The 25,261-nt window shown below is 40.9% G+C and overlaps 14 non-coding genes and 1 pseudogene across 14 annotated transcripts; all 15 read right to left on the bottom strand.

The window, feature by feature from the left end:
• Positions 1–110: 110 nt before the first annotated feature.
• On the bottom strand, positions 111–182 carry TRNAD-GUC (transfer RNA aspartic acid (anticodon GUC)). The gene has a single exon. It is a non-coding gene; the product is annotated as a tRNA-Asp (tRNA).
• Positions 183–1,123: 941 nt separating this feature from the next.
• Positions 1,124–1,195, bottom strand: TRNAD-GUC (transfer RNA aspartic acid (anticodon GUC)). Its single transcript has one exon. It is a non-coding gene; the product is annotated as a tRNA-Asp (tRNA).
• A 941-nt stretch (positions 1,196–2,136) lies between these two features.
• On the bottom strand, positions 2,137–2,208 carry TRNAD-GUC (transfer RNA aspartic acid (anticodon GUC)). The gene has a single exon. It is a non-coding gene; the product is annotated as a tRNA-Asp (tRNA).
• A 941-nt stretch (positions 2,209–3,149) lies between these two features.
• Positions 3,150–3,221, bottom strand: TRNAD-GUC (transfer RNA aspartic acid (anticodon GUC)). The gene has a single exon. It is a non-coding gene; the product is annotated as a tRNA-Asp (tRNA).
• A 941-nt stretch (positions 3,222–4,162) lies between these two features.
• Positions 4,163–4,234, bottom strand: TRNAD-GUC (transfer RNA aspartic acid (anticodon GUC)). The gene has a single exon. It is a non-coding gene; the product is annotated as a tRNA-Asp (tRNA).
• Positions 4,235–5,175: 941 nt separating this feature from the next.
• Positions 5,176–5,247, bottom strand: TRNAD-GUC (transfer RNA aspartic acid (anticodon GUC)). Its single transcript has one exon. It is a non-coding gene; the product is annotated as a tRNA-Asp (tRNA).
• A 941-nt stretch (positions 5,248–6,188) lies between these two features.
• On the bottom strand, positions 6,189–6,260 carry TRNAD-GUC (transfer RNA aspartic acid (anticodon GUC)). Its single transcript has one exon. It is a non-coding gene; the product is annotated as a tRNA-Asp (tRNA).
• Positions 6,261–7,201: 941 nt separating this feature from the next.
• Positions 7,202–7,273, bottom strand: TRNAD-GUC (transfer RNA aspartic acid (anticodon GUC)). The gene has a single exon. It is a non-coding gene; the product is annotated as a tRNA-Asp (tRNA).
• A 941-nt stretch (positions 7,274–8,214) lies between these two features.
• TRNAD-GUC (transfer RNA aspartic acid (anticodon GUC)) lies at positions 8,215–8,286 on the bottom strand. Its single transcript has one exon. It is a non-coding gene; the product is annotated as a tRNA-Asp (tRNA).
• A 941-nt stretch (positions 8,287–9,227) lies between these two features.
• TRNAD-GUC (transfer RNA aspartic acid (anticodon GUC)) lies at positions 9,228–9,299 on the bottom strand. The gene has a single exon. It is a non-coding gene; the product is annotated as a tRNA-Asp (tRNA).
• Positions 9,300–12,266: 2,967 nt separating this feature from the next.
• On the bottom strand, positions 12,267–12,338 carry TRNAD-GUC (transfer RNA aspartic acid (anticodon GUC)). Its single transcript has one exon. It is a non-coding gene; the product is annotated as a tRNA-Asp (tRNA).
• Positions 12,339–13,279: 941 nt separating this feature from the next.
• Positions 13,280–13,351, bottom strand: TRNAD-GUC (transfer RNA aspartic acid (anticodon GUC)). The gene has a single exon. It is a non-coding gene; the product is annotated as a tRNA-Asp (tRNA).
• A 1,873-nt stretch (positions 13,352–15,224) lies between these two features.
• On the bottom strand, positions 15,225–15,296 carry TRNAD-GUC (transfer RNA aspartic acid (anticodon GUC)). The gene has a single exon. It is a non-coding gene; the product is annotated as a tRNA-Asp (tRNA).
• A 941-nt stretch (positions 15,297–16,237) lies between these two features.
• On the bottom strand, positions 16,238–16,309 carry TRNAD-GUC (transfer RNA aspartic acid (anticodon GUC)). Its single transcript has one exon. It is a non-coding gene; the product is annotated as a tRNA-Asp (tRNA).
• A 4,213-nt stretch (positions 16,310–20,522) lies between these two features.
• Positions 20,523–21,161, bottom strand: LOC147787578 (uncharacterized; annotated as a pseudogene).
• Between the last annotated feature and the right edge of the window lie 4,100 nt (positions 21,162–25,261).

Genomic DNA, 25,261 nt, shown 5'->3' with positions numbered 1-25,261 from the left:
AAAACTACGGAAATAAAATTAAAATCGCCGTTGCCGGGGACCGAACCCAGGTTCACCGCTGTCCAATTTCGAATTCCGTCAAAACTACGGAAAATAAAATGAAAATCGCGCGCCGTTGCCGGGGATCGAACCCGGGTCACCTGCGTGACAGGCAGGAATACTCACCACTATACTACAACGACTCATAAAAGATAAATTGTTTGTTAACGCTCCAGATTTTACCAATCGTCTTTAGAAAGAGTGATCCGTCGTTAACGCTCTAGATTTTATCAGTCGAAGATTCGGAACAAGCAATCCAGTTTCAAATCCGGTGAAAATTGTCAAAAGAAAATTAAACTTATTATTGTCGGGGTTCAAACTCAGGTGTCTCGAGTGACAAGCCGGAATACTCACTACTGTATTGCATCGACCTCTGTAAAATATATTATTCGCTAACACACACGAGAGAAAAAGGAATCCAATTCCGAATTTCGTTGTTGGGGAACAAACCCAAATCATCCGGTTCACCACTGCCGAATTTCGAATTCAATTAAAACAAACCAAAAGAAAATTAAAATCGTCGCTGCGGGGGATCAAACTCGCGGGAGTACTCACCACTCTACAACGACGACTTTCGAAAAATTATAATATTTGTTAACACACCAGATTTCATCCATCGCCGTTACAGAGAGTAGTCCAATTTTGAATCCGATTAAAATTGTCAAAACAAGATTAAACTTGTTATTGTCGGGGATCAAAGTCGGGTCACTCGAGCGACAAGCAGGAATGCTCACCCTTGTACTGCAACGACCTCTGGAACATAATAACTCGAGCGACAAGCGGAAATACTCACCACTGTACCACTGCAACGACCTCTGAACACATATTATTTGTTAACACACGAGATTTCATAAACCATTTTTTGGGCTAGGAACAGCAATCCAGTTCCGACTTTCGTCCAACTACCGTTGTTGGGGATCGAACCCAAACTGCCGGCATGACAGGTTCACCGCTGTCCAATTTCGAGTTCCGTCAAAACTACGGAAATAAAATTAAAATCGCCGTTGCCGGGGACCGAACCCAGGTTCACCGCTGTCCAATTTCGAACTCCGTCAAAACTACGGAAAATAAAATGAAAATCGCGCGCCGTTGCCGGGGATCGAACCCGGGTCACCTGCGTGACAGGCAGGAATACTCACCACTATACTACAACGACTCATAAAAGATAAATTGTTTGTTAACGCTCCAGATTTTACCAATCGTCTTTAGAAAGAGTGATCCGTCGTTAACGCTCTAGATTTTATCAGTCGAAGATTCGGAACAAGCAATCCAGTTTCAAATCCGGTGAAAATTGTCAAAAGAAAATTAAACTTATTATTGTCGGGGTTCAAACTCAGGTGTCTCGAGTGACAAGCCGGAATACTCACTACTGTATTGCATCGACCTCTGTAAAATATATTATTCGCTAACACACACGAGAGAAAAAGGAATCCAATTCCGAATTTCGTTGTTGGGGAACAAACCCAAATCATCCGGTTCACCACTGCCGAATTTCGAATTCAATTAAAACAAACCAAAAGAAAATTAAAATCGTCGCTGCGGGGGATCAAACTCGCGGGAGTACTCACCACTCTACAACGACGACTTTCGAAAAATTATAATATTTGTTAACACACCAGATTTCATCCATCGCCGTTACAGAGAGTAGTCCAATTTTGAATCCGATTAAAATTGTCAAAACAAGATTAAACTTGTTATTGTCGGGGATCAAAGTCGGGTCACTCGAGCGACAAGCAGGAATGCTCACCCTTGTACTGCAACGACCTCTGGAACATAATAACTCGAGCGACAAGCGGAAATACTCACCACTGTACCACTGCAACGACCTCTGAACACATATTATTTGTTAACACACGAGATTTCATAAACCATTTTTTGGGCTAGGAACAGCAATCCAGTTCCGACTTTCGTCCAACTACCGTTGTTGGGGATCGAACCCAAACTGCCGGCATGACAGGTTCACCGCTGTCCAATTTCGAGTTCCGTCAAAACTACGGAAATAAAATTAAAATCGCCGTTGCCGGGGACCGAACCCAGGTTCACCGCTGTCCAATTTCGAATTCCGTCAAAACTACGGAAAATAAAATGAAAATCGCGCGCCGTTGCCGGGGATCGAACCCGGGTCACCTGCGTGACAGGCAGGAATACTCACCACTATACTACAACGACTCATAAAAGATAAATTGTTTGTTAACGCTCCAGATTTTACCAATCGTCTTTAGAAAGAGTGATCCGTCGTTAACGCTCTAGATTTTATCAGTCGAAGATTCGGAACAAGCAATCCAGTTTCAAATCCGGTGAAAATTGTCAAAAGAAAATTAAACTTATTATTGTCGGGGTTCAAACTCAGGTGTCTCGAGTGACAAGCCGGAATACTCACTACTGTATTGCATCGACCTCTGTAAAATATATTATTCGCTAACACACACGAGAGAAAAAGGAATCCAATTCCGAATTTCGTTGTTGGGGAACAAACCCAAATCATCCGGTTCACCACTGCCGAATTTCGAATTCAATTAAAACAAACCAAAAGAAAATTAAAATCGTCGCTGCGGGGGATCAAACTCGCGGGAGTACTCACCACTCTACAACGACGACTTTCGAAAAATTATAATATTTGTTAACACACCAGATTTCATCCATCGCCGTTACAGAGAGTAGTCCAATTTTGAATCCGATTAAAATTGTCAAAACAAGATTAAACTTGTTATTGTCGGGGATCAAAGTCGGGTCACTCGAGCGACAAGCAGGAATGCTCACCCTTGTACTGCAACGACCTCTGGAACATAATAACTCGAGCGACAAGCGGAAATACTCACCACTGTACCACTGCAACGACCTCTGAACACATATTATTTGTTAACACACGAGATTTCATAAACCATTTTTTGGGCTAGGAACAGCAATCCAGTTCCGACTTTCGTCCAACTACCGTTGTTGGGGATCGAACCCAAACTGCCGGCATGACAGGTTCACCGCTGTCCAATTTCGAGTTCCGTCAAAACTACGGAAATAAAATTAAAATCGCCGTTGCCGGGGACCGAACCCAGGTTCACCGCTGTCCAATTTCGAATTCCGTCAAAACTACGGAAAATAAAATGAAAATCGCGCGCCGTTGCCGGGGATCGAACCCGGGTCACCTGCGTGACAGGCAGGAATACTCACCACTATACTACAACGACTCATAAAAGATAAATTGTTTGTTAACGCTCCAGATTTTACCAATCGTCTTTAGAAAGAGTGATCCGTCGTTAACGCTCTAGATTTTATCAGTCGAAGATTCGGAACAAGCAATCCAGTTTCAAATCCGGTGAAAATTGTCAAAAGAAAATTAAACTTATTATTGTCGGGGTTCAAACTCAGGTGTCTCGAGTGACAAGCCGGAATACTCACTACTGTATTGCATCGACCTCTGTAAAATATATTATTCGCTAACACACACGAGAGAAAAAGGAATCCAATTCCGAATTTCGTTGTTGGGGAACAAACCCAAATCATCCGGTTCACCACTGCCGAATTTCGAATTCAATTAAAACAAACCAAAAGAAAATTAAAATCGTCGCTGCGGGGGATCAAACTCGCGGGAGTACTCACCACTCTACAACGACGACTTTCGAAAAATTATAATATTTGTTAACACACCAGATTTCATCCATCGCCGTTACAGAGAGTAGTCCAATTTTGAATCCGATTAAAATTGTCAAAACAAGATTAAACTTGTTATTGTCGGGGATCAAAGTCGGGTCACTCGAGCGACAAGCAGGAATGCTCACCCTTGTACTGCAACGACCTCTGGAACATAATAACTCGAGCGACAAGCGGAAATACTCACCACTGTACCACTGCAACGACCTCTGAACACATATTATTTGTTAACACACGAGATTTCATAAACCATTTTTTGGGCTAGGAACAGCAATCCAGTTCCGACTTTCGTCCAACTACCGTTGTTGGGGATCGAACCCAAACTGCCGGCATGACAGGTTCACCGCTGTCCAATTTCGAGTTCCGTCAAAACTACGGAAATAAAATTAAAATCGCCGTTGCCGGGGACCGAACCCAGGTTCACCGCTGTCCAATTTCGAATTCCGTCAAAACTACGGAAAATAAAATGAAAATCGCGCGCCGTTGCCGGGGATCGAACCCGGGTCACCTGCGTGACAGGCAGGAATACTCACCACTATACTACAACGACTCATAAAAGATAAATTGTTTGTTAACGCTCCAGATTTTACCAATCGTCTTTAGAAAGAGTGATCCGTCGTTAACGCTCTAGATTTTATCAGTCGAAGATTCGGAACAAGCAATCCAGTTTCAAATCCGGTGAAAATTGTCAAAAGAAAATTAAACTTATTATTGTCGGGGTTCAAACTCAGGTGTCTCGAGTGACAAGCCGGAATACTCACTACTGTATTGCATCGACCTCTGTAAAATATATTATTCGCTAACACACACGAGAGAAAAAGGAATCCAATTCCGAATTTCGTTGTTGGGGAACAAACCCAAATCATCCGGTTCACCACTGCCGAATTTCGAATTCAATTAAAACAAACCAAAAGAAAATTAAAATCGTCGCTGCGGGGGATCAAACTCGCGGGAGTACTCACCACTCTACAACGACGACTTTCGAAAAATTATAATATTTGTTAACACACCAGATTTCATCCATCGCCGTTACAGAGAGTAGTCCAATTTTGAATCCGATTAAAATTGTCAAAACAAGATTAAACTTGTTATTGTCGGGGATCAAAGTCGGGTCACTCGAGCGACAAGCAGGAATGCTCACCCTTGTACTGCAACGACCTCTGGAACATAATAACTCGAGCGACAAGCGGAAATACTCACCACTGTACCACTGCAACGACCTCTGAACACATATTATTTGTTAACACACGAGATTTCATAAACCATTTTTTGGGCTAGGAACAGCAATCCAGTTCCGACTTTCGTCCAACTACCGTTGTTGGGGATCGAACCCAAACTGCCGGCATGACAGGTTCACCGCTGTCCAATTTCGAGTTCCGTCAAAACTACGGAAATAAAATTAAAATCGCCGTTGCCGGGGACCGAACCCAGGTTCACCGCTGTCCAATTTCGAATTCCGTCAAAACTACGGAAAATAAAATGAAAATCGCGCGCCGTTGCCGGGGATCGAACCCGGGTCACCTGCGTGACAGGCAGGAATACTCACCACTATACTACAACGACTCATAAAAGATAAATTGTTTGTTAACGCTCCAGATTTTACCAATCGTCTTTAGAAAGAGTGATCCGTCGTTAACGCTCTAGATTTTATCAGTCGAAGATTCGGAACAAGCAATCCAGTTTCAAATCCGGTGAAAATTGTCAAAAGAAAATTAAACTTATTATTGTCGGGGTTCAAACTCAGGTGTCTCGAGTGACAAGCCGGAATACTCACTACTGTATTGCATCGACCTCTGTAAAATATATTATTCGCTAACACACACGAGAGAAAAAGGAATCCAATTCCGAATTTCGTTGTTGGGGAACAAACCCAAATCATCCGGTTCACCACTGCCGAATTTCGAATTCAATTAAAACAAACCAAAAGAAAATTAAAATCGTCGCTGCGGGGGATCAAACTCGCGGGAGTACTCACCACTCTACAACGACGACTTTCGAAAAATTATAATATTTGTTAACACACCAGATTTCATCCATCGCCGTTACAGAGAGTAGTCCAATTTTGAATCCGATTAAAATTGTCAAAACAAGATTAAACTTGTTATTGTCGGGGATCAAAGTCGGGTCACTCGAGCGACAAGCAGGAATGCTCACCCTTGTACTGCAACGACCTCTGGAACATAATAACTCGAGCGACAAGCGGAAATACTCACCACTGTACCACTGCAACGACCTCTGAACACATATTATTTGTTAACACACGAGATTTCATAAACCATTTTTTGGGCTAGGAACAGCAATCCAGTTCCGACTTTCGTCCAACTACCGTTGTTGGGGATCGAACCCAAACTGCCGGCATGACAGGTTCACCGCTGTCCAATTTCGAGTTCCGTCAAAACTACGGAAATAAAATTAAAATCGCCGTTGCCGGGGACCGAACCCAGGTTCACCGCTGTCCAATTTCGAATTCCGTCAAAACTACGGAAAATAAAATGAAAATCGCGCGCCGTTGCCGGGGATCGAACCCGGGTCACCTGCGTGACAGGCAGGAATACTCACCACTATACTACAACGACTCATAAAAGATAAATTGTTTGTTAACGCTCCAGATTTTACCAATCGTCTTTAGAAAGAGTGATCCGTCGTTAACGCTCTAGATTTTATCAGTCGAAGATTCGGAACAAGCAATCCAGTTTCAAATCCGGTGAAAATTGTCAAAAGAAAATTAAACTTATTATTGTCGGGGTTCAAACTCAGGTGTCTCGAGTGACAAGCCGGAATACTCACTACTGTATTGCATCGACCTCTGTAAAATATATTATTCGCTAACACACACGAGAGAAAAAGGAATCCAATTCCGAATTTCGTTGTTGGGGAACAAACCCAAATCATCCGGTTCACCACTGCCGAATTTCGAATTCAATTAAAACAAACCAAAAGAAAATTAAAATCGTCGCTGCGGGGGATCAAACTCGCGGGAGTACTCACCACTCTACAACGACGACTTTCGAAAAATTATAATATTTGTTAACACACCAGATTTCATCCATCGCCGTTACAGAGAGTAGTCCAATTTTGAATCCGATTAAAATTGTCAAAACAAGATTAAACTTGTTATTGTCGGGGATCAAAGTCGGGTCACTCGAGCGACAAGCAGGAATGCTCACCCTTGTACTGCAACGACCTCTGGAACATAATAACTCGAGCGACAAGCGGAAATACTCACCACTGTACCACTGCAACGACCTCTGAACACATATTATTTGTTAACACACGAGATTTCATAAACCATTTTTTGGGCTAGGAACAGCAATCCAGTTCCGACTTTCGTCCAACTACCGTTGTTGGGGATCGAACCCAAACTGCCGGCATGACAGGTTCACCGCTGTCCAATTTCGAGTTCCGTCAAAACTACGGAAATAAAATTAAAATCGCCGTTGCCGGGGACCGAACCCAGGTTCACCGCTGTCCAATTTCGAATTCCGTCAAAACTACGGAAAATAAAATGAAAATCGCGCGCCGTTGCCGGGGATCGAACCCGGGTCACCTGCGTGACAGGCAGGAATACTCACCACTATACTACAACGACTCATAAAAGATAAATTGTTTGTTAACGCTCCAGATTTTACCAATCGTCTTTAGAAAGAGTGATCCGTCGTTAACGCTCTAGATTTTATCAGTCGAAGATTCGGAACAAGCAATCCAGTTTCAAATCCGGTGAAAATTGTCAAAAGAAAATTAAACTTATTATTGTCGGGGTTCAAACTCAGGTGTCTCGAGTGACAAGCCGGAATACTCACTACTGTATTGCATCGACCTCTGTAAAATATATTATTCGCTAACACACACGAGAGAAAAAGGAATCCAATTCCGAATTTCGTTGTTGGGGAACAAACCCAAATCATCCGGTTCACCACTGCCGAATTTCGAATTCAATTAAAACAAACCAAAAGAAAATTAAAATCGTCGCTGCGGGGGATCAAACTCGCGGGAGTACTCACCACTCTACAACGACGACTTTCGAAAAATTATAATATTTGTTAACACACCAGATTTCATCCATCGCCGTTACAGAGAGTAGTCCAATTTTGAATCCGATTAAAATTGTCAAAACAAGATTAAACTTGTTATTGTCGGGGATCAAAGTCGGGTCACTCGAGCGACAAGCAGGAATGCTCACCCTTGTACTGCAACGACCTCTGGAACATAATAACTCGAGCGACAAGCGGAAATACTCACCACTGTACCACTGCAACGACCTCTGAACACATATTATTTGTTAACACACGAGATTTCATAAACCATTTTTTGGGCTAGGAACAGCAATCCAGTTCCGACTTTCGTCCAACTACCGTTGTTGGGGATCGAACCCAAACTGCCGGCATGACAGGTTCACCGCTGTCCAATTTCGAGTTCCGTCAAAACTACGGAAATAAAATTAAAATCGCCGTTGCCGGGGACCGAACCCAGGTTCACCGCTGTCCAATTTCGAATTCCGTCAAAACTACGGAAAATAAAATGAAAATCGCGCGCCGTTGCCGGGGATCGAACCCGGGTCACCTGCGTGACAGGCAGGAATACTCACCACTATACTACAACGACTCATAAAAGATAAATTGTTTGTTAACGCTCCAGATTTTACCAATCGTCTTTAGAAAGAGTGATCCGTCGTTAACGCTCTAGATTTTATCAGTCGAAGATTCGGAACAAGCAATCCAGTTTCAAATCCGGTGAAAATTGTCAAAAGAAAATTAAACTTATTATTGTCGGGGTTCAAACTCAGGTGTCTCGAGTGACAAGCCGGAATACTCACTACTGTATTGCATCGACCTCTGTAAAATATATTATTCGCTAACACACACGAGAGAAAAAGGAATCCAATTCCGAATTTCGTTGTTGGGGAACAAACCCAAATCATCCGGTTCACCACTGCCGAATTTCGAATTCAATTAAAACAAACCAGAAGAAAATTAAAATCGTCGCTGCGGGGGATCAAACTCGCGGGAGTACTCACCACTCTACAACGACGACTTTCGAAAAATTATAATATTTGTTAACACACCAGATTTCATCCATCGCCGTTACAGAGAGTAGTCCAATTTTGAATCCGATTAAAATTGTCAAAACAAGATTAAACTTGTTATTGTCGGGGATCAAAGTCGGGTCACTCGAGCGACAAGCAGGAATGCTCACCCTTGTACTGCAACGACCTCTGGAACATAATAACTCGAGCGACAAGCGGAAATACTCACCACTGTACCACTGCAACGACCTCTGAACACATATTATTTGTTAACACACGAGATTTCATAAACCATTTTTTGGGCTAGGAACAGCAATCCAGTTCCGACTTTCGTCCAACTACCGTTGTTGGGGATCGAACCCAAACTGCCGGCATGACAGGTTCACCGCTGTCCAATTTCGAGTTCCGTCAAAACTACGGAAATAAAATTAAAATCGCCGTTGCCGGGGACCGAACCCAGGTTCACCGCTGTCCAATTTCGAATTCCGTCAAAACTACGGAAAATAAAATGAAAATCGCGCGCCGTTGCCGGGGATCGAACCCGGGTCACCTGCGTGACAGGCAGGAATACTCACCACTATACTACAACGACTCATAAAAGATAAATTGTTTGTTAACGCTCCAGATTTTACCAATCGTCTTTAGAAAGAGTGATCCGTCGTTAACGCTCTAGATTTTATCAGTCGAAGATTCGGAACAAGCAATCCAGTTTCAAATCCGGTGAAAATTGTCAAAAGAAAATTAAACTTATTATTGTCGGGGTTCAAACTCAGGTGTCTCGAGTGACAAGCCGGAATACTCACTACTGTATTGCATCGACCTCTGTAAAATATATTATTCGCTAACACACACGAGAGAAAAAGGAATCCAATTCCGAATTTCGTTGTTGGGGAACAAACCCAAATCATCCGGTTCACCACTGCCGAATTTCGAATTCAATTAAAACAAACCAGAAGAAAATTAAAATCGTCGCTGCGGGGGATCAAACTCGCGGGAGTACTCACCACTCTACAACGACGACTTTCGAAAAATTATAATATTTGTTAACACACCAGATTTCATCCATCGCCGTTACAGAGAGTAGTCCAATTTTGAATCCGATTAAAATTGTCAAAACAAGATTAAACTTGTTATTGTCGGGGATCAAAGTCGGGTCACTCGAGCGACAAGCAGGAATGCTCACCCTTGTACTGCAACGACCTCTGGAACATAATAACTCGAGCGACAAGCGGAAATACTCACCACTGTACCACTGCAACGACCTCTGAACACATATTATTTGTTAACACACGAGATTTCATAAACCATTTTTTGGGCTAGGAACAGCAATCCAGTTCCGACTTTCGTCCAACTACCGTTGTTGGGGATCGAACCCAAACTGCCGGCATGACAGGTTCACCGCTGTCCAATTTCGAGTTCCGTCAAAACTACGGAAATAAAATTAAAATCGCCGTTGCCGGGGACCGAACCCAGGTTCACCGCTGTCCAATTTCGAATTCCGTCAAAACTACGGAAAATAAAATGAAAATCGCGCGCCGTTGCCGGGGATCGAACCCGGGTCACCTGCGTGACAGGCAGGAAGACTCACCACTATACTACAACGACTCATAAAAGATAAATTGTTTGTTAACGCTCCAGATTTTACCAATCGTCTTTAGAAAGAGTGATCCGTCGTTAACGCTCTAGATTTTATCAGTCGAAGATTCGGAACAAGCAATCCAGTTTCAAATCCGGTGAAAATTGTCAAAAGAAAATTAAACTTATTATTGTCGGGGTTCAAACTCAGGTGTCTCGAGTGACAAGCCGGAATACTCACTACTGTATTGCATCGACCTCTGTAAAATATATTATTCGCTAACACACACGAGAGAAAAAGGAATCCAATTCCGAATTTCGTTGTTGGGGAACAAACCCAAATCATCCGGTTCACCACTGCCGAATTTCGAATTCAATTAAAACAAACCAGAAGAAAATTAAAATCGTCGCTGCGGGGGATCAAACTCGCGGGAGTACTCACCACTCTACAACGACGACTTTCGAAAAATTATAATATTTGTTAACACACCAGATTTCATCCATCGCCGTTACAGAGAGTAGTCCAATTTTGAATCCGATTAAAATTGTCAAAACAAGATTAAACTTGTTATTGTCGGGGATCAAAGTCGGGTCACTCGAGCGACAAGCAGGAATGCTCACCCTTGTACTGCAACGACCTCTGGAACATAATAACTCGAGCGACAAGCGGAAATACTCACCACTGTACCACTGCAACGACCTCTGAACACATATTATTTGTTAACACACGAGATTTCATAAACCATTTTTTGGGCTAGGAACAGCAATCCAGTTCCGACTTTCGTCCAACTACCGTTGTTGGGGATCGAACCCAAACTGCCGGCATGACAGGTTCACCGCTGTCCAATTTCGAGTTCCGTCAAAACTACGGAAATAAAATTAAAATCGCCGTTGCCGGGGACCGAACCCAGGTTCACCGCTGTCCAATTTCGAATTCCGTCAAAACTACGGAAAATAAAATGAAAATCGCGCGCCGTTGCCGGGGATCGAACCCGGGTCACCTGCGTGACAGGCAGGAAGACTCACCACTATACTACAACGACTCATAAAAGATAAATTGTTTGTTAACGCTCCAGATTTTACCAATCGTCTTTAGAAAGAGTGATCCGTCGTTAACGCTCTAGATTTTATCAGTCGAAGATTCGGAACAAGCAATCCAGTTTCAAATCCGGTGAAAATTGTCAAAAGAAAATTAAACTTATTATTGTCGGGGTTCAAACTCAGGTGTCTCGAGTGACAAGCCGGAATACTCACTACTGTATTGCATCGACCTCTGTAAAATATATTATTCGCTAACACACACGAGAGAAAAAGGAATCCAATTCCGAATTTCGTTGTTGGGGAACAAACCCAAATCATCCGGTTCACCACTGCCGAATTTCGAATTCAATTAAAACAAACCAGAAGAAAATTAAAATCGTCGCTGCGGGGGATCAAACTCGCGGGAGTACTCACCACTCTACAACGACGACTTTCGAAAAATTATAATATTTGTTAACACACCAGATTTCATCCATCGCCGTTACAGAGAGTAGTCCAATTTTGAATCCGATTAAAATTGTCAAAACAAGATTAAACTTGTTATTGTCGGGGATCAAAGTCGGGTCACTCGAGCGACAAGCAGGAATGCTCACCCTTGTACTGCAACGACCTCTGGAACATAATAACTCGAGCGACAAGCGGAAATACTCACCACTGTACCACTGCAACGACCTCTGAACACATATTATTTGTTAACACACGAGATTTCATAAACCATTTTTTGGGCTAGGAACAGCAATCCAGTTCCGACTTTCGTCCAACTACCGTTGTTGGGGATCGAACCCAAACTGCCGGCATGACAGGTTCACCGCTGTCCAATTTCGAGTTCCGTCAAAACTACGGAAATAAAATTAAAATCGCCGTTGCCGGGGACCGAACCCAGGTTCACCGCTGTCCAATTTCGAATTCCGTCAAAACTACGGAAAATAAAATGAAAATCGCGCGCCGTTGCCGGGGATCGAACCCGGGTCACCTGCGTGACAGGCAGGAATACTCACCACTATACTACAACGACTCATAAAAGATAAATTGTTTGTTAACGCTCCAGATTTTACCAATCGTCTTTAGAAAGAGTGATCCGTCGTTAACGCTCTAGATTTTATCAGTCGAAGATTCGGAACAAGCAATCCAGTTTCAAATCCGGTGAAAATTGTCAAAAGAAAATTAAACTTATTATTGTCGGGGTTCAAACTCAGGTGTCTCGAGTGACAAGCCGGAATACTCACTACTGTATTGCATCGACCTCTGTAAAATATATTATTCGCTAACACACACGAGAGAAAAAGGAATCCAATTCCGAATTTCGTTGTTGGGGAACAAACCCAAATCATCCGGTTCACCACTGCCGAATTTCGAATTCAATTAAAACAAACCAGAAGAAAATTAAAATCGTCGCTGCGGGGGATCAAACTCGCGGGAGTACTCACCACTCTACAACGACGACTTTCGAAAAATTATAATATTTGTTAACACACCAGATTTCATCCATCGCCGTTACAGAGAGTAGTCCAATTTTGAATCCGATTAAAATTGTCAAAACAAGATTAAACTTGTTATTGTCGGGGATCAAAGTCGGGTCACTCGAGCGACAAGCAGGAATGCTCACCCTTGTACTGCAACGACCTCTGGAACATAATAACTCGAGCGACAAGCGGAAATACTCACCACTGTACCACTGCAACGACCTCTGAACACATATTATTTGTTAACACACGAGATTTCATAAACCATTTTTTGGGCTAGGAACAGCAATCCAGTTCCGACTTTCGTCCAACTACCGTTGTTGGGGATCGAACCCAAACTGCCGGCATGACAGGTTCACCGCTGTCCAATTTCGAGTTCCGTCAAAACTACGGAAATAAAATTAAAATCGCCGTTGCCGGGGACCGAACCCAGGTTCACCGCTGTCCAATTTCGAATTCCGTCAAAACTACGGAAAATAAAATGAAAATCGCGCGCCGTTGCCGGGGATCGAACCCGGGTCACCTGCGTGACAGGCAGGAATACTCACCACTATACTACAACGACTCATAAAAGATAAATTGTTTGTTAACGCTCCAGATTTTACCAATCGTCTTTAGAAAGAGTGATCCGTCGTTAACGCTCTAGATTTTATCAGTCGAAGATTCGGAACAAGCAATCCAGTTTCAAATCCGGTGAAAATTGTCAAAAGAAAATTAAACTTATTATTGTCGGGGTTCAAACTCAGGTGTCTCGAGTGACAAGCCGGAATACTCACTACTGTATTGCATCGACCTCTGTAAAATATATTATTCGCTAACACACACGAGAGAAAAAGGAATCCAATTCCGAATTTCGTTGTTGGGGAACAAACCCAAATCATCCGGTTCACCACTGCCGAATTTCGAATTCAATTAAAACAAACCAGAAGAAAATTAAAATCGTCGCTGCGGGGGATCAAACTCGCGGGAGTACTCACCACTCTACAACGACGACTTTCGAAAAATTATAATATTTGTTAACACACCAGATTTCATCCATCGCCGTTACAGAGAGTAGTCCAATTTTGAATCCGATTAAAATTGTCAAAACAAGATTAAACTTGTTATTGTCGGGGATCAAAGTCGGGTCACTCGAGCGACAAGCAGGAATGCTCACCCTTGTACTGCAACGACCTCTGGAACATAATAACTCGAGCGACAAGCGGAAATACTCACCACTGTACCACTGCAACGACCTCTGAACACATATTATTTGTTAACACACGAGATTTCATAAACCATTTTTTGGGCTAGGAACAGCAATCCAGTTCCGACTTTCGTCCAACTACCGTTGTTGGGGATCGAACCCAAACTGCCGGCATGACAGGTTCACCGCTGTCCAATTTCGAGTTCCGTCAAAACTACGGAAATAAAATTAAAATCGCCGTTGCCGGGGACCGAACCCAGGTTCACCGCTGTCCAATTTCGAATTCCGTCAAAACTACGGAAAATAAAATGAAAATCGCGCGCCGTTGCCGGGGATCGAACCCGGGTCACCTGCGTGACAGGCAGGAAGACTCACCACTATACTACAACGACTCATAAAAGATAAATTGTTTGTTAACGCTCCAGATTTTACCAATCGTCTTTAGAAAGAGTGATCCGTCGTTAACGCTCTAGATTTTATCAGTCGAAGATTCGGAACAAGCAATCCAGTTTCAAATCCGGTGAAAATTGTCAAAAGAAAATTAAACTTATTATTGTCGGGGTTCAAACTCAGGTGTCTCGAGTGACAAGCCGGAATACTCACTACTGTATTGCATCGACCTCTGTAAAATATATTATTCGCTAACACACACGAGAGAAAAAGGAATCCAATTCCGAATTTCGTTGTTGGGGAACAAACCCAAATCATCCGGTTCACCACTGCCGAATTTCGAATTCAATTAAAACAAACCAGAAGAAAATTAAAATCGTCGCTGCGGGGGATCAAACTCGCGGGAGTACTCACCACTCTACAACGACGACTTTCGAAAAATTATAATATTTGTTAACACACCAGATTTCATCCATCGCCGTTACAGAGAGTAGTCCAATTTTGAATCCGATTAAAATTGTCAAAACAAGATTAAACTTGTTATTGTCGGGGATCAAAGTCGGGTCACTCGAGCGACAAGCAGGAATGCTCACCCTTGTACTGCAACGACCTCTGGAACATAATAACTCGAGCGACAAGCGGAAATACTCACCACTGTACCACTGCAACGACCTCTGAACACATATTATTTGTTAACACACGAGATTTCATAAACCATTTTTTGGGCTAGGAACAGCAATCCAGTTCCGACTTTCGTCCAACTACCGTTGTTGGGGATCGAACCCAAACTGCCGGCATGACAGGTTCACCGCTGTCCAATTTCGAGTTCCGTCAAAACTACGGAAATAAAATGAAAATCGCGCGCCGTTGCCGGGGATCGAACCCGGGTCACCTGCGTGACAGGCAGGAATACTCACCACTATACTACAACGACTCATAAAAGATAAATTGTTTGTTAACGCTCCAGATTTTACCAATCGTCTTTAGAAAGAGTGATCCGTCGTTAACGCTCTAGATTTTATCAGTCGAAGATTCGGAACAAGCAATCCAGTTTCAAATCCGGTGAAAATTGTCAAAAGAAAATTAAACTTATTATTGTCGGGGTTCAAACTCAGGTGTCTCGAGTGACAAGCCGGAATACTCACTACTGTATTGCATCGACCTCTGTAAAATATATTATTCGCTAACACACACGAGAGAAAAAGGAATCCAATTCCGAATTTCGTTGTTGGGGAACAAACCCAAATCATCCGGTTCACCACTGCCGAATTTCGAATTCAATTAAAACAAACCAAAAGAAAATTAAAATCGTCGCTGCGGGGGATCAAACTCGCGGGAGTACTCACCACTCTACAACGACGACTTTCGAAAAATTATAATATTTGTTAACACACCAGATTTCATCCATCGCCGTTACAGAGAGTAGTCCAATTTTGAATCCGATTAAAATTGTCAAAACAAGATTAAACTTGTTATTGTCGGGGATCAAAGTCGGGTCACTCGAGCGACAAGCAGGAATGCTCACCCTTGTACTGCAACGACCTCTGGAACATAATAACTCGAGCGACAAGCGGAAATACTCACCACTGTACCACTGCAACGACCTCTGAACACATATTATTTGTTAACACACGAGATTTCATAAACCATTTTTTAGGCTAGGAACAGCAATCCAGTTCCGACTTTCGTCCAACTACCGTTGTTGGGGATCGAACCCAAACTGCCGGCATGACAGGTTCACCGCTGTCCAATTTCGAGTTCCGTCAAAACTACGGAAATAAAATTAAAATCGCCGTTGCCGGGGACCGAACCCAGGTTCACCGCTGTCCAATTTCGAATTCCGTCAAAACTACGGAAAATAAAATGAAAATCGCGCGCCGTTGCCGGGGATCGAACCCGGGTCACCTGCGTGACAGGCAGGAATACTCACCACTATACTACAACGACTCGTAAAAGATAAATTGTTTGTTAACGCTCCAGATTTTACCAATCGTCTTTAGAAAGAGTGATCCGTCGTTAACGCTCTAGATTTTATCAGTCGAAGATTCGGAACAAGCAATCCAGTTTCAAATCCGGTGAAAATTGTCAAAAGAAAATTAAACTTATTATTGTCGGGGTTCAAACTCATGTGTCTCGAGTGACAAGCCGGAATACTCACTACTGTATTGCATCGACCTCTGTAAAATATATTCTTCGCTAACACACACGAATGTTCAAGAAGACGCGCGCAACGCATAATGCAGCCACTTGAAAATTCTCCTCCACAAATCCGATCACGGGATTTCTCCCCTCGATTTCTACATGAAACTTGAAGATGGTGTTACAACTAAGGGCTTGAAATGGTGTCCAATTTCAAATTTCGTTAAAACTACGGAAATAAAATTAAAATCGCCGTTTTCGAAGATCGAACCCCGAGTCACCTACGTGACAGGTAGGAATACTCACCACTATTCTAAAATGACTCATAAAAAAAAAATTCTTTGTTAACACTCCAGATTTTATCAATCGTCTTTAGAAAAAGTGATCCATTGTTAACGCTCTAGATTTTATCAATCGAAGATTCGGAACACAAGTAATCCAATTTCAAATACGGTGAAAATTGTCAAAAGAAAATTAAACTTATTATTGTCGGGGTTCAAACTCAGGTCTCTCGAGTGACAAGCGGGAATACTAACTACTGTATTACATCAACCTCTGAAATATATATTATTTGTTAACACATGAGAGAAAAAAGAATCCAATTCCAAATTTCGTTGTTGGAGAACAAACCCAAATCATCGGGTTCACCACTACCGAATTTCGAATTCAATTAAAACTATCCAAAAGAAAATTAAAATCGTCGCTGCGAGGGATCACACTCGGGTCACCCGCATGACAGGCAGGAATACTCACCACTCTACAATGACAACTTTCAAAAAATATAATATTTGTTAACACATCAGATTTTATCAACCGCCGTTACAAAAAGTAATTCAATTTTGAATCGGATCCGATTAAAATTGTCAAAACAAGATTAAACTTGTTATTGTTGGGGATCAAACTCTGGTCACTCGAGTGACAAGCAGAAATTCTCACCCTTGTACTACAACGACCTCTAGAACATAATAACTCGAGTGACAAGCGGAAATACTCACCACTATACCACTACAACGACCTCTGAAAACATATTATTTGTTAACACACAAGATTTCATAAACCATTTTTTAGGAAAAGCAATCCAGTTCACCCAAACTACCGGCATGACAGGTTCACCGTTGTCTAATTTCGAATTTTGTTAAAACTACCAAAATAAAATTAAAATCGTCATTGTCGGGGATCAAACCCGGGTCATCGCAGGAATACTCACCACTATAACGACTCATAATAAATAAATTATTTGTTAACGCTCCAGACTTTACCAATCGTCTTTGGAAAAAGTGATCCATTGTTAACGCTCTAGATTTTACCAATCGAAAATTTGGAACAAGTAATCCAATTTCAAATCCGGTGAAAATTGTCAAAAGAAAATTAAACTTATTATTGTCAGGGTTCAAACTCAGGTCTCATCCAGTTCACCACTACCGAATTTTGAATTCAATTAAAACTATCCAAAAGAAAATTAAAATCGTCGTTGTGGGGGATCAAACTCGGGTCACCCGCGTGACAGGAGGGAATACTCACCACTCTACAACAATAACTTTCAAAAAATATATTATTTGTTAACACACCAGATTTTATCAATCGCCGTTACAAAAAAGTAATCCAATTTTGAATATGATCGTATTAAAATTGTCAAAACAAGATTAAACTTGTTATTGTCGGGGATCAAACTCAGGTCACTCAAGTGACAAGCAGGAATGCTCACCCTTGTACTACAAGGACCTCTGGAACATAATAACTTGAGTGACAAGCGGAAATAATCACCACTGTACCACTACAATGACCTTTGAAAACATATTCAGGTCACTCGAGTGACAAGCAGGAATGCTCACCCTTGTACTACAAGGACCTCTGGAACATAATAACTCGAGTGACAATCGAAAATACTCACCACTGTACCACTACAATGACCTTTGAAAACATATTATTTGTTAACACACAAGATTTCATAAACCACTTTTTAGGAAAAGCAATCCACGTCAAACTAGTGTTGCCGGGGATCGAACCCAACAACCAGCATGACAGGTTCACCGCTGTCCAATTTCGAATTTCGTTAAAACTATAGAAATAAAATTAAAATCGCTGTTGCTGGGGATCGAACGACAACTTTCGAAAAATATAATATTTGTTAACACACAAGATTTTATCAATCGTCGTTACAAAATGTAATCGAATTTTGAATCCGATCCGATTAAAATTGTCAAAACAAGATTAAACTTGTTATTGTTGGGGATCAAACTTACGGCACTCGAGTGACAAGCAAGAGTGCTCACCCTTGTACTACAACAACCTCTGGAACATAATAACTCGAGTGACAAGTGGAAATACTCACCATTGTACCACTACAACGACCTCACATATTATTTGTTAACACACAAGATTTCATAAACCACTTTTTAGGAAAAGTAATCCTCGTCAAACTACCATTCTTGGGGATCAAACCCAAACAACCGGCATGACGGGTTCACCGCTGTCCAATTTTGAATTTCGTTAAAACTATAAAAATAAAGTTAAAATCGCTGTTGCCAGGGATCGAACCCGATTCACCTGCGTAAAAGGCAAGAATACTCACCACTATACTACAAGGACTCATAAAAAATAAATTATTTGGTAAGGCTCCAGATTTTACCAATGTTTTTAGAAAAAGTGATCCATTGTTAACGTTCAAGATTTGATCGATCGAAGATTTGAAACAAGTAATCCAATTTCAAATCCGGTGGAAATTGTCAAAAGAAAATTAAAATTATTATTGTCGGGGTTCAAACTCAGGTCTCTCGAGTGACAAGCGGGAATACTCACTACTGTATTACATCGACCTCTGAAAAATATATTATTTGTTAAAACACGAGAGAAAAGGGAATCCAATTCCGAATTGAAAAAGGAATCTAATTCTGAATTTCGTTGTTGGGGAACAAACCAAAATCATCCGCTTCACCAGTACCAAATTTCGAATTCATTAAAACTATCCAGAAGAAAATTAAAATCGTCGCTACGGGAGATCAAACTCGGGTCACCTGCGTGATAGGCGGGAATACTCGCCACTCTACAATGACGACTTTCAAAAAATATTATATTTGTTAACACACTAGATTTTATCAATCGCCGTTACAAAAAGTAATCCAATTTTGAATCCGATCTGATTAAAATTGTCAAAACAAGATTAAACTTGTTAATTGTTGGGGATCAAACTCAAGTCACTCGAGTGACAAGCAGGAATGATCACCTTTGCACTACAACGACCTCTGGAACATAATAACATGAGTGACAAGCAGAAATACTCACCACTGTACCACTAGAACGACCTCTGAAAACATATTATTTGTTAACACACAAGATTTCTTAAACCACCACAAGATTTCTTAAACCACTTTTTAGGAAAACACTATAACGACCTCTGAAAACACTTTTTAGGAAAACACTATAACGACCTCTGAAAACATATTATTTGTTAACGCACAAGATTTTTTAAACCACTTTTTAGGAAAAGCAATCCAGTTTCGACTTTCGTTAAACTACTGTTGTTGGGGATCGAACCCAAACTACCGACATGACAAGTTCACCGCTGTCCAATTTCGAATTTTGTTAAAACTATCAAAATAAAATTAAAATTGTCGTTGTCAGGGATCGAACCCAGGTTGTTCACCGCTTCCCAATTTCAAATTCCGTTAAAACTACGAAAATAAAATTAAAATTGCCATTGTGGATCAAACCTAGGTCACCTAGGTGACAGGCAGGAATACGCACTACTATACTACAACGACTCATAAAAACTAAATTATTTGTTAACGGAACATATTTTACCTATCGTCTTTAGAAAAAGTGATCTGGTTAACGCTCTAGATTTTATGGATCTAAATTTGGAACAAGTAATCCAATTTCAAATTGTCAAAAGAAAATTAAACTTATTACCAAATCATCTCGTTCACCACTACCGAATTTAGAATTCAATTAAAACTATCCAAAAGGGATTCAATTCACCATTTTGTTCGTGGAGGGCTTGATTGTGTCGTAGCTCTCTCATTCAGATTAGGTTTTTCGTGAACTGCATTGCTTATATTGACCCCAAAAAGGAAAAGGTAGGTGTAGGTACAGCTAGTCCGTGAACAGCCAACGCCCTGTCAAAATGGGATAGGTTTTCTCTATCATCATTTGTTCCTCCTAACAAGATCTACTAAATTCATCGAGTTGTTCCGGCCAATGATTAATGGAATTCCTTAGTCGCCCCTCTATAAAATACTTGTTTGTTTGGACGAGAGCTGAAAAAGACATCGTAAGCTAACCCCGTGTTGACGAATAACCAACCTGCAATGAATAGAACAAGTATAGTAATGCAATGAATGACGCAGTCTCTCTCTTTCTTCTACTGATAATAAATAATAGAAAGAACGTTCTCCTGTGCTTCCAGACATGCCTCTACATATTCTTGTACAGTTAAAAGAGGGATTCCATAAAGGATGAGATAAGTAAATGAAAATGAACGAAAAATGGCATCTTTGGGTGATCGTCAATCTAGTACCCAGAGCGTCTTGATTCAGAGAGAGTATACCGAGTATAGTATCCTTCTTTGAGACAATAAAGCAATTTCACAATCCGTCTCTAAATTCAGCGCTAGAGAATTTCTTTCTTCTTCTTTTCTTCTTGCTTGTCGATGTAGAATCATGTACCATGAAATAGAAAATGATGCAAATTCCAGTATGTACTATTATGTAGTAGTCAGAGTTCTCTCGGTTATTGGCTTCGGGCTAGACAGCGAAGATTGGGTCAAATGTGAGACTGGTTTTGGTTTCTAATAATTGAGGAAAGGGATTCTCATAGTCCACAAGTGAAATTGGTATTTTGACTTATCCATCGGCATATCTTTCAAAAATAGAAACTTAGGGAAGTAGTAGATTGCTTTATAAACATATGGATAAAAAGAACGTATTTCATTTAGCCTCGTCATGCCTACCCACTATAACTAGTTATTTCGGTTTTCTACTAGCAGTTTGATTTCCCCCTAACCTCAGCTCTATTTATCGGTCTGAATAAGATACGACTTATTTTCTTTTCTTTCAATTAATTGAATGTTCAAAAGAGGGAGGAAAGGTTTCCGTGGTATTCCATATATTCTATATATTGTGGAGTTCTTTACCTTACCTTGTCAATTGAATTTCCAATTCCGGGTGAGATTCATGGGCACGATTAAGATTTTGCGGCGGGATAGATATTCCCTTTCCCTCTCCCATCTCCTTGTTCCTCGTTCAACTAAATGGAAATGATTTCTGTTTTTCTATTTGGAATCGTATTAGGTCTAATTCCTATTCCTTTGGCTGGATTATTTGTGACCGCATCATATTTACAATAGAGACGTGTGGATCTGTTGGGCCTTTCTTTGATTAATGAAAAGTGCTTTTTTTGCTGGACCTACTACTTTCAAATTGTGAGAGCCGGAACCTATTTCTTCTTTAACTGTAAACTAAGACTCAACCTTAAACCTTTTCTTGAACTCAAAGACAAGGTTTACTATTTGTTTGGTTCTTTCTCCTGAAGCAGATTTCACTCTTTTAGTCTGCCTTCACCTTTTCCTTAAAACACAAAGGTAAATGAGAAGAAGAAGAACCCTCAACCCTCTCCCTTCGGTCTCGCCCTTTTCTTTTCCTATTTATTCGTGAACAAGGTAAATAGGTGTTTGGCCTGAAACTCAAAGTCAAGACGAAAGATTACATTATTAATTAACTTGAACTACTGAACCTTCAAAGACTCGGTAACTAGGCTTGGATTACCTCCTTATTCATTATCTTTAACTACTGAACCTGTAGGTCTGACTGCTCTTGATTCTGAAACTGAAAGGAAAGACTGAACTGACCCGAAAACCTACAGACCCGCATGACAGGCGGGAATACTCACCATTCTACAATGACGACTTTCGAAAAATATAATATTTGTTAACACATTAGATTTTATCAATCGTTGTTACAAAAAGTAATCCAATTTTGAATCCGATCCGATTAAAATTGTCAAAACAAGATTAAACTTGTTATTGTTGGGGATCAAACTCAAGTCACTCGAGTGACAAGCAAGAATGGTCACCCTTGTACTACGATGATCTTTGTTATATAATAACTCGAGTGACAGGTGAAAATACTCACCACTGTACCACTACAACGACCTCTGAAAACATATTATTTGTTAACACACAAGATTTTATAAACCATTTTTTTTAGGAAAAGCAATCCAATTCCGACTTTCGTCACATGGGGATTGAACCCAAACTATCGGCATGACAGGTTCACCACTGTCCAATTTCGAATTCCGTTAAAACTACCAAAATAAAATTAAAATCGCCGTTGCCAAGGATCGAACCCGAGTCACTTACATGACATGCAAGAATACTCACCAATATACTACAACAACTCATAAAAAAATAATTATTTGTTAACACTCCAGATTTTATCAATCGTCTTTAGAAAAAGTGATCCATTGTTAACGCTCTAGATTTTATCAATAGAAGATTCAGAACAAGTAATCCAATTTCAAATTCAGTGAAAATTGTCAAAAGAAAATTAAACTTATTATTGTCGGGGTTCAAACTCAGGTCTCTTGAGTGGCGAGTGGGAATACTCACTACTGTATGATATCGACCTCTGAAAAATATATTATTTGTTAACACACGAGAGAAAAAGGAATCTAATTTCGAATTTCGTTGTTGGAGAACAAACCCAAATCATCCGGTTCACCACAACTGAATTTCGAATTCAATTAAAACTATCCAAAAGAAAAGAAAAATCATCGCTGCGGGTGATTAAAACTATCCAAAAGAAAATACTCACCACTATAGAACGATGACTTTCGAAAAATATAATCTGTTATGGTAGATTACCATTATGCTCCATTTGTTAAGATTTTCGAGGACCATGATGTTTTATGTATTATATAAGGCTAGAAAGAAAATATGCTTGATTAGTATATGAGTTGGGGTACATGAATGAGTGTGGTATGCATGATATAAGAAAATACAAAAATGCCCCAATGATGAGATTTGTGATGAATGATGTTTTAAATGTTTTCCGTTGTGTAGAAAGAAGGATGGGCTATTTTGATTTGTGCTCTGAGTGATTAATAGATGTTATCTCCCCCATTGAGCTTGTTTTACTTGTATGTGTGCATGATATAGTATGTGTTAGCTTCGAGTGTTTGATTGTATGTTCTTCATGTGTTGCGTGTTTATCTACACAAAGCTAGGGCCTTAAATTTAGGTTTGCTAGATGATGCGCTAGGTCAGGACATCTCCAGTAGACTAAGCACTTTAGGATCATGGGTCACGGTTAGAGGGTCCAAACCCTAGTGCTCCGAAACTAAGAAAAACCCAATGAGTCAAAATAGAACAGCCTGGAGTCAGAAGTCTGCATTAAGTCACCTAGCCACCCTAGAACCCAATAGACTTCTTCAACCCACCGATATGACCAAGACGAAGTTTAAATTATGGCTTACAAGCTTAGGTGATTAATAGGTATATCTATCTAGCAAACATACAAGAGAGAACTCAGTTAAGATTAGAGCACTACAACTAGTGTGTTTTACATGTTCACCTAGGTTAAAATATTTTTTGTAAACCCTATACCCCAAGATCGTGAGCCAACGATCAGAGGTCTATATCTAAGTGCACCTAGAGACTTGGATTAGCCTCGATGAACTAACACTGAGTGTTTTGAAAATGAGAGATGAGATTAAACCATCTAGAAGCTCCTAAGCACCTAGTAGGCCTCCATGGAAACTAAGGACGACCAGGGTAGTTCTTTAGGCTAATAGTAGTATGACGGAGTCTTCAGACCCTCCACTACCCTTTCCACTCTAGTAATGAGCTAGGCATAAACTGGCTAGGGTAGTGTGAACTTAAGTTTCATGGAATGACCAGTGGTCTCCAAAACAGGATCATTGTGTCGTAAACCCATTCGTGATAGGGGAGCGTGGGACCATGACAAATAGCCTAGTAGTTGGCTAGGACACAAGGATCGCATCCCCCAAGCTTAGGTGACTCTATGGTCCCGAGGGATGGGTCAACCAACCTACCTTGGATGATGTTAAGACTAGAAATCACTATATTGTCTCAACATAATTTTATGAGGCCTCGCCTCAATTCACATCGTCGAACATTCACTACGTAAGCAAAGTAAACTGCCAAGGTCAAAGAGTGAAAAGATTGTATCAACTCAGTGAGACAAAGGTAGCCTCCAGGCCGTTAGCAGTTCATACGTTGTCAAAAGAGCTTCCACTTCAATACCAATGCCGTCGAGCAAGGCCTAGGTCAGTTAAGATTGTGTGATTGATAGTTTAGTTGAATTTCCTGAACAATATATCCTATAATGGTTCTCTTAAAAAAAAAAAGGAAGAAATTTTAAAAACTCACCGGATATTGCACAATATATCTCGAGGTTTTTAGTGAGGCGAGATTTGCGTCAGTAACCAACCCCACTTCCCCTTAAAACGTACATCTCATACCCCTCATTCACACAACTATTTTAACTCTCATTTTTGCCAGTAATACACAGCACCGTGAGAGTAAGAGATAGATAGAGAAAGACAGAGAGAAGGAAAACTTACTCACCGCAGATCTCAACAGACGACTCCAACCTCTTCCTCTCTCAGTCAGCCTCAATGAGGAAGTAATTATAATCGTTCACAAGAGGAACCTTCATCGTGTTAATTGTGGAATAGAAGGCAAGACACGTCACGGGAGATAAAGGGAATCGCAAAAATCATGATGGGTATTGACAGGTGAGA

The sequence above is a fragment of the Cucurbita pepo genome, chromosome 17, assembly GCF_057944985.1.
Source record: "Cucurbita pepo subsp. pepo isolate OVF chromosome 17, ASM5794498v1, whole genome shotgun sequence".
Classification (NCBI taxonomy): Eukaryota; Viridiplantae; Streptophyta; class Magnoliopsida; order Cucurbitales; family Cucurbitaceae; genus Cucurbita; species Cucurbita pepo.
Note: the sequence above shows the minus strand (reverse complement) of the source record. Positions and strands in the feature narration are given on the sequence as shown.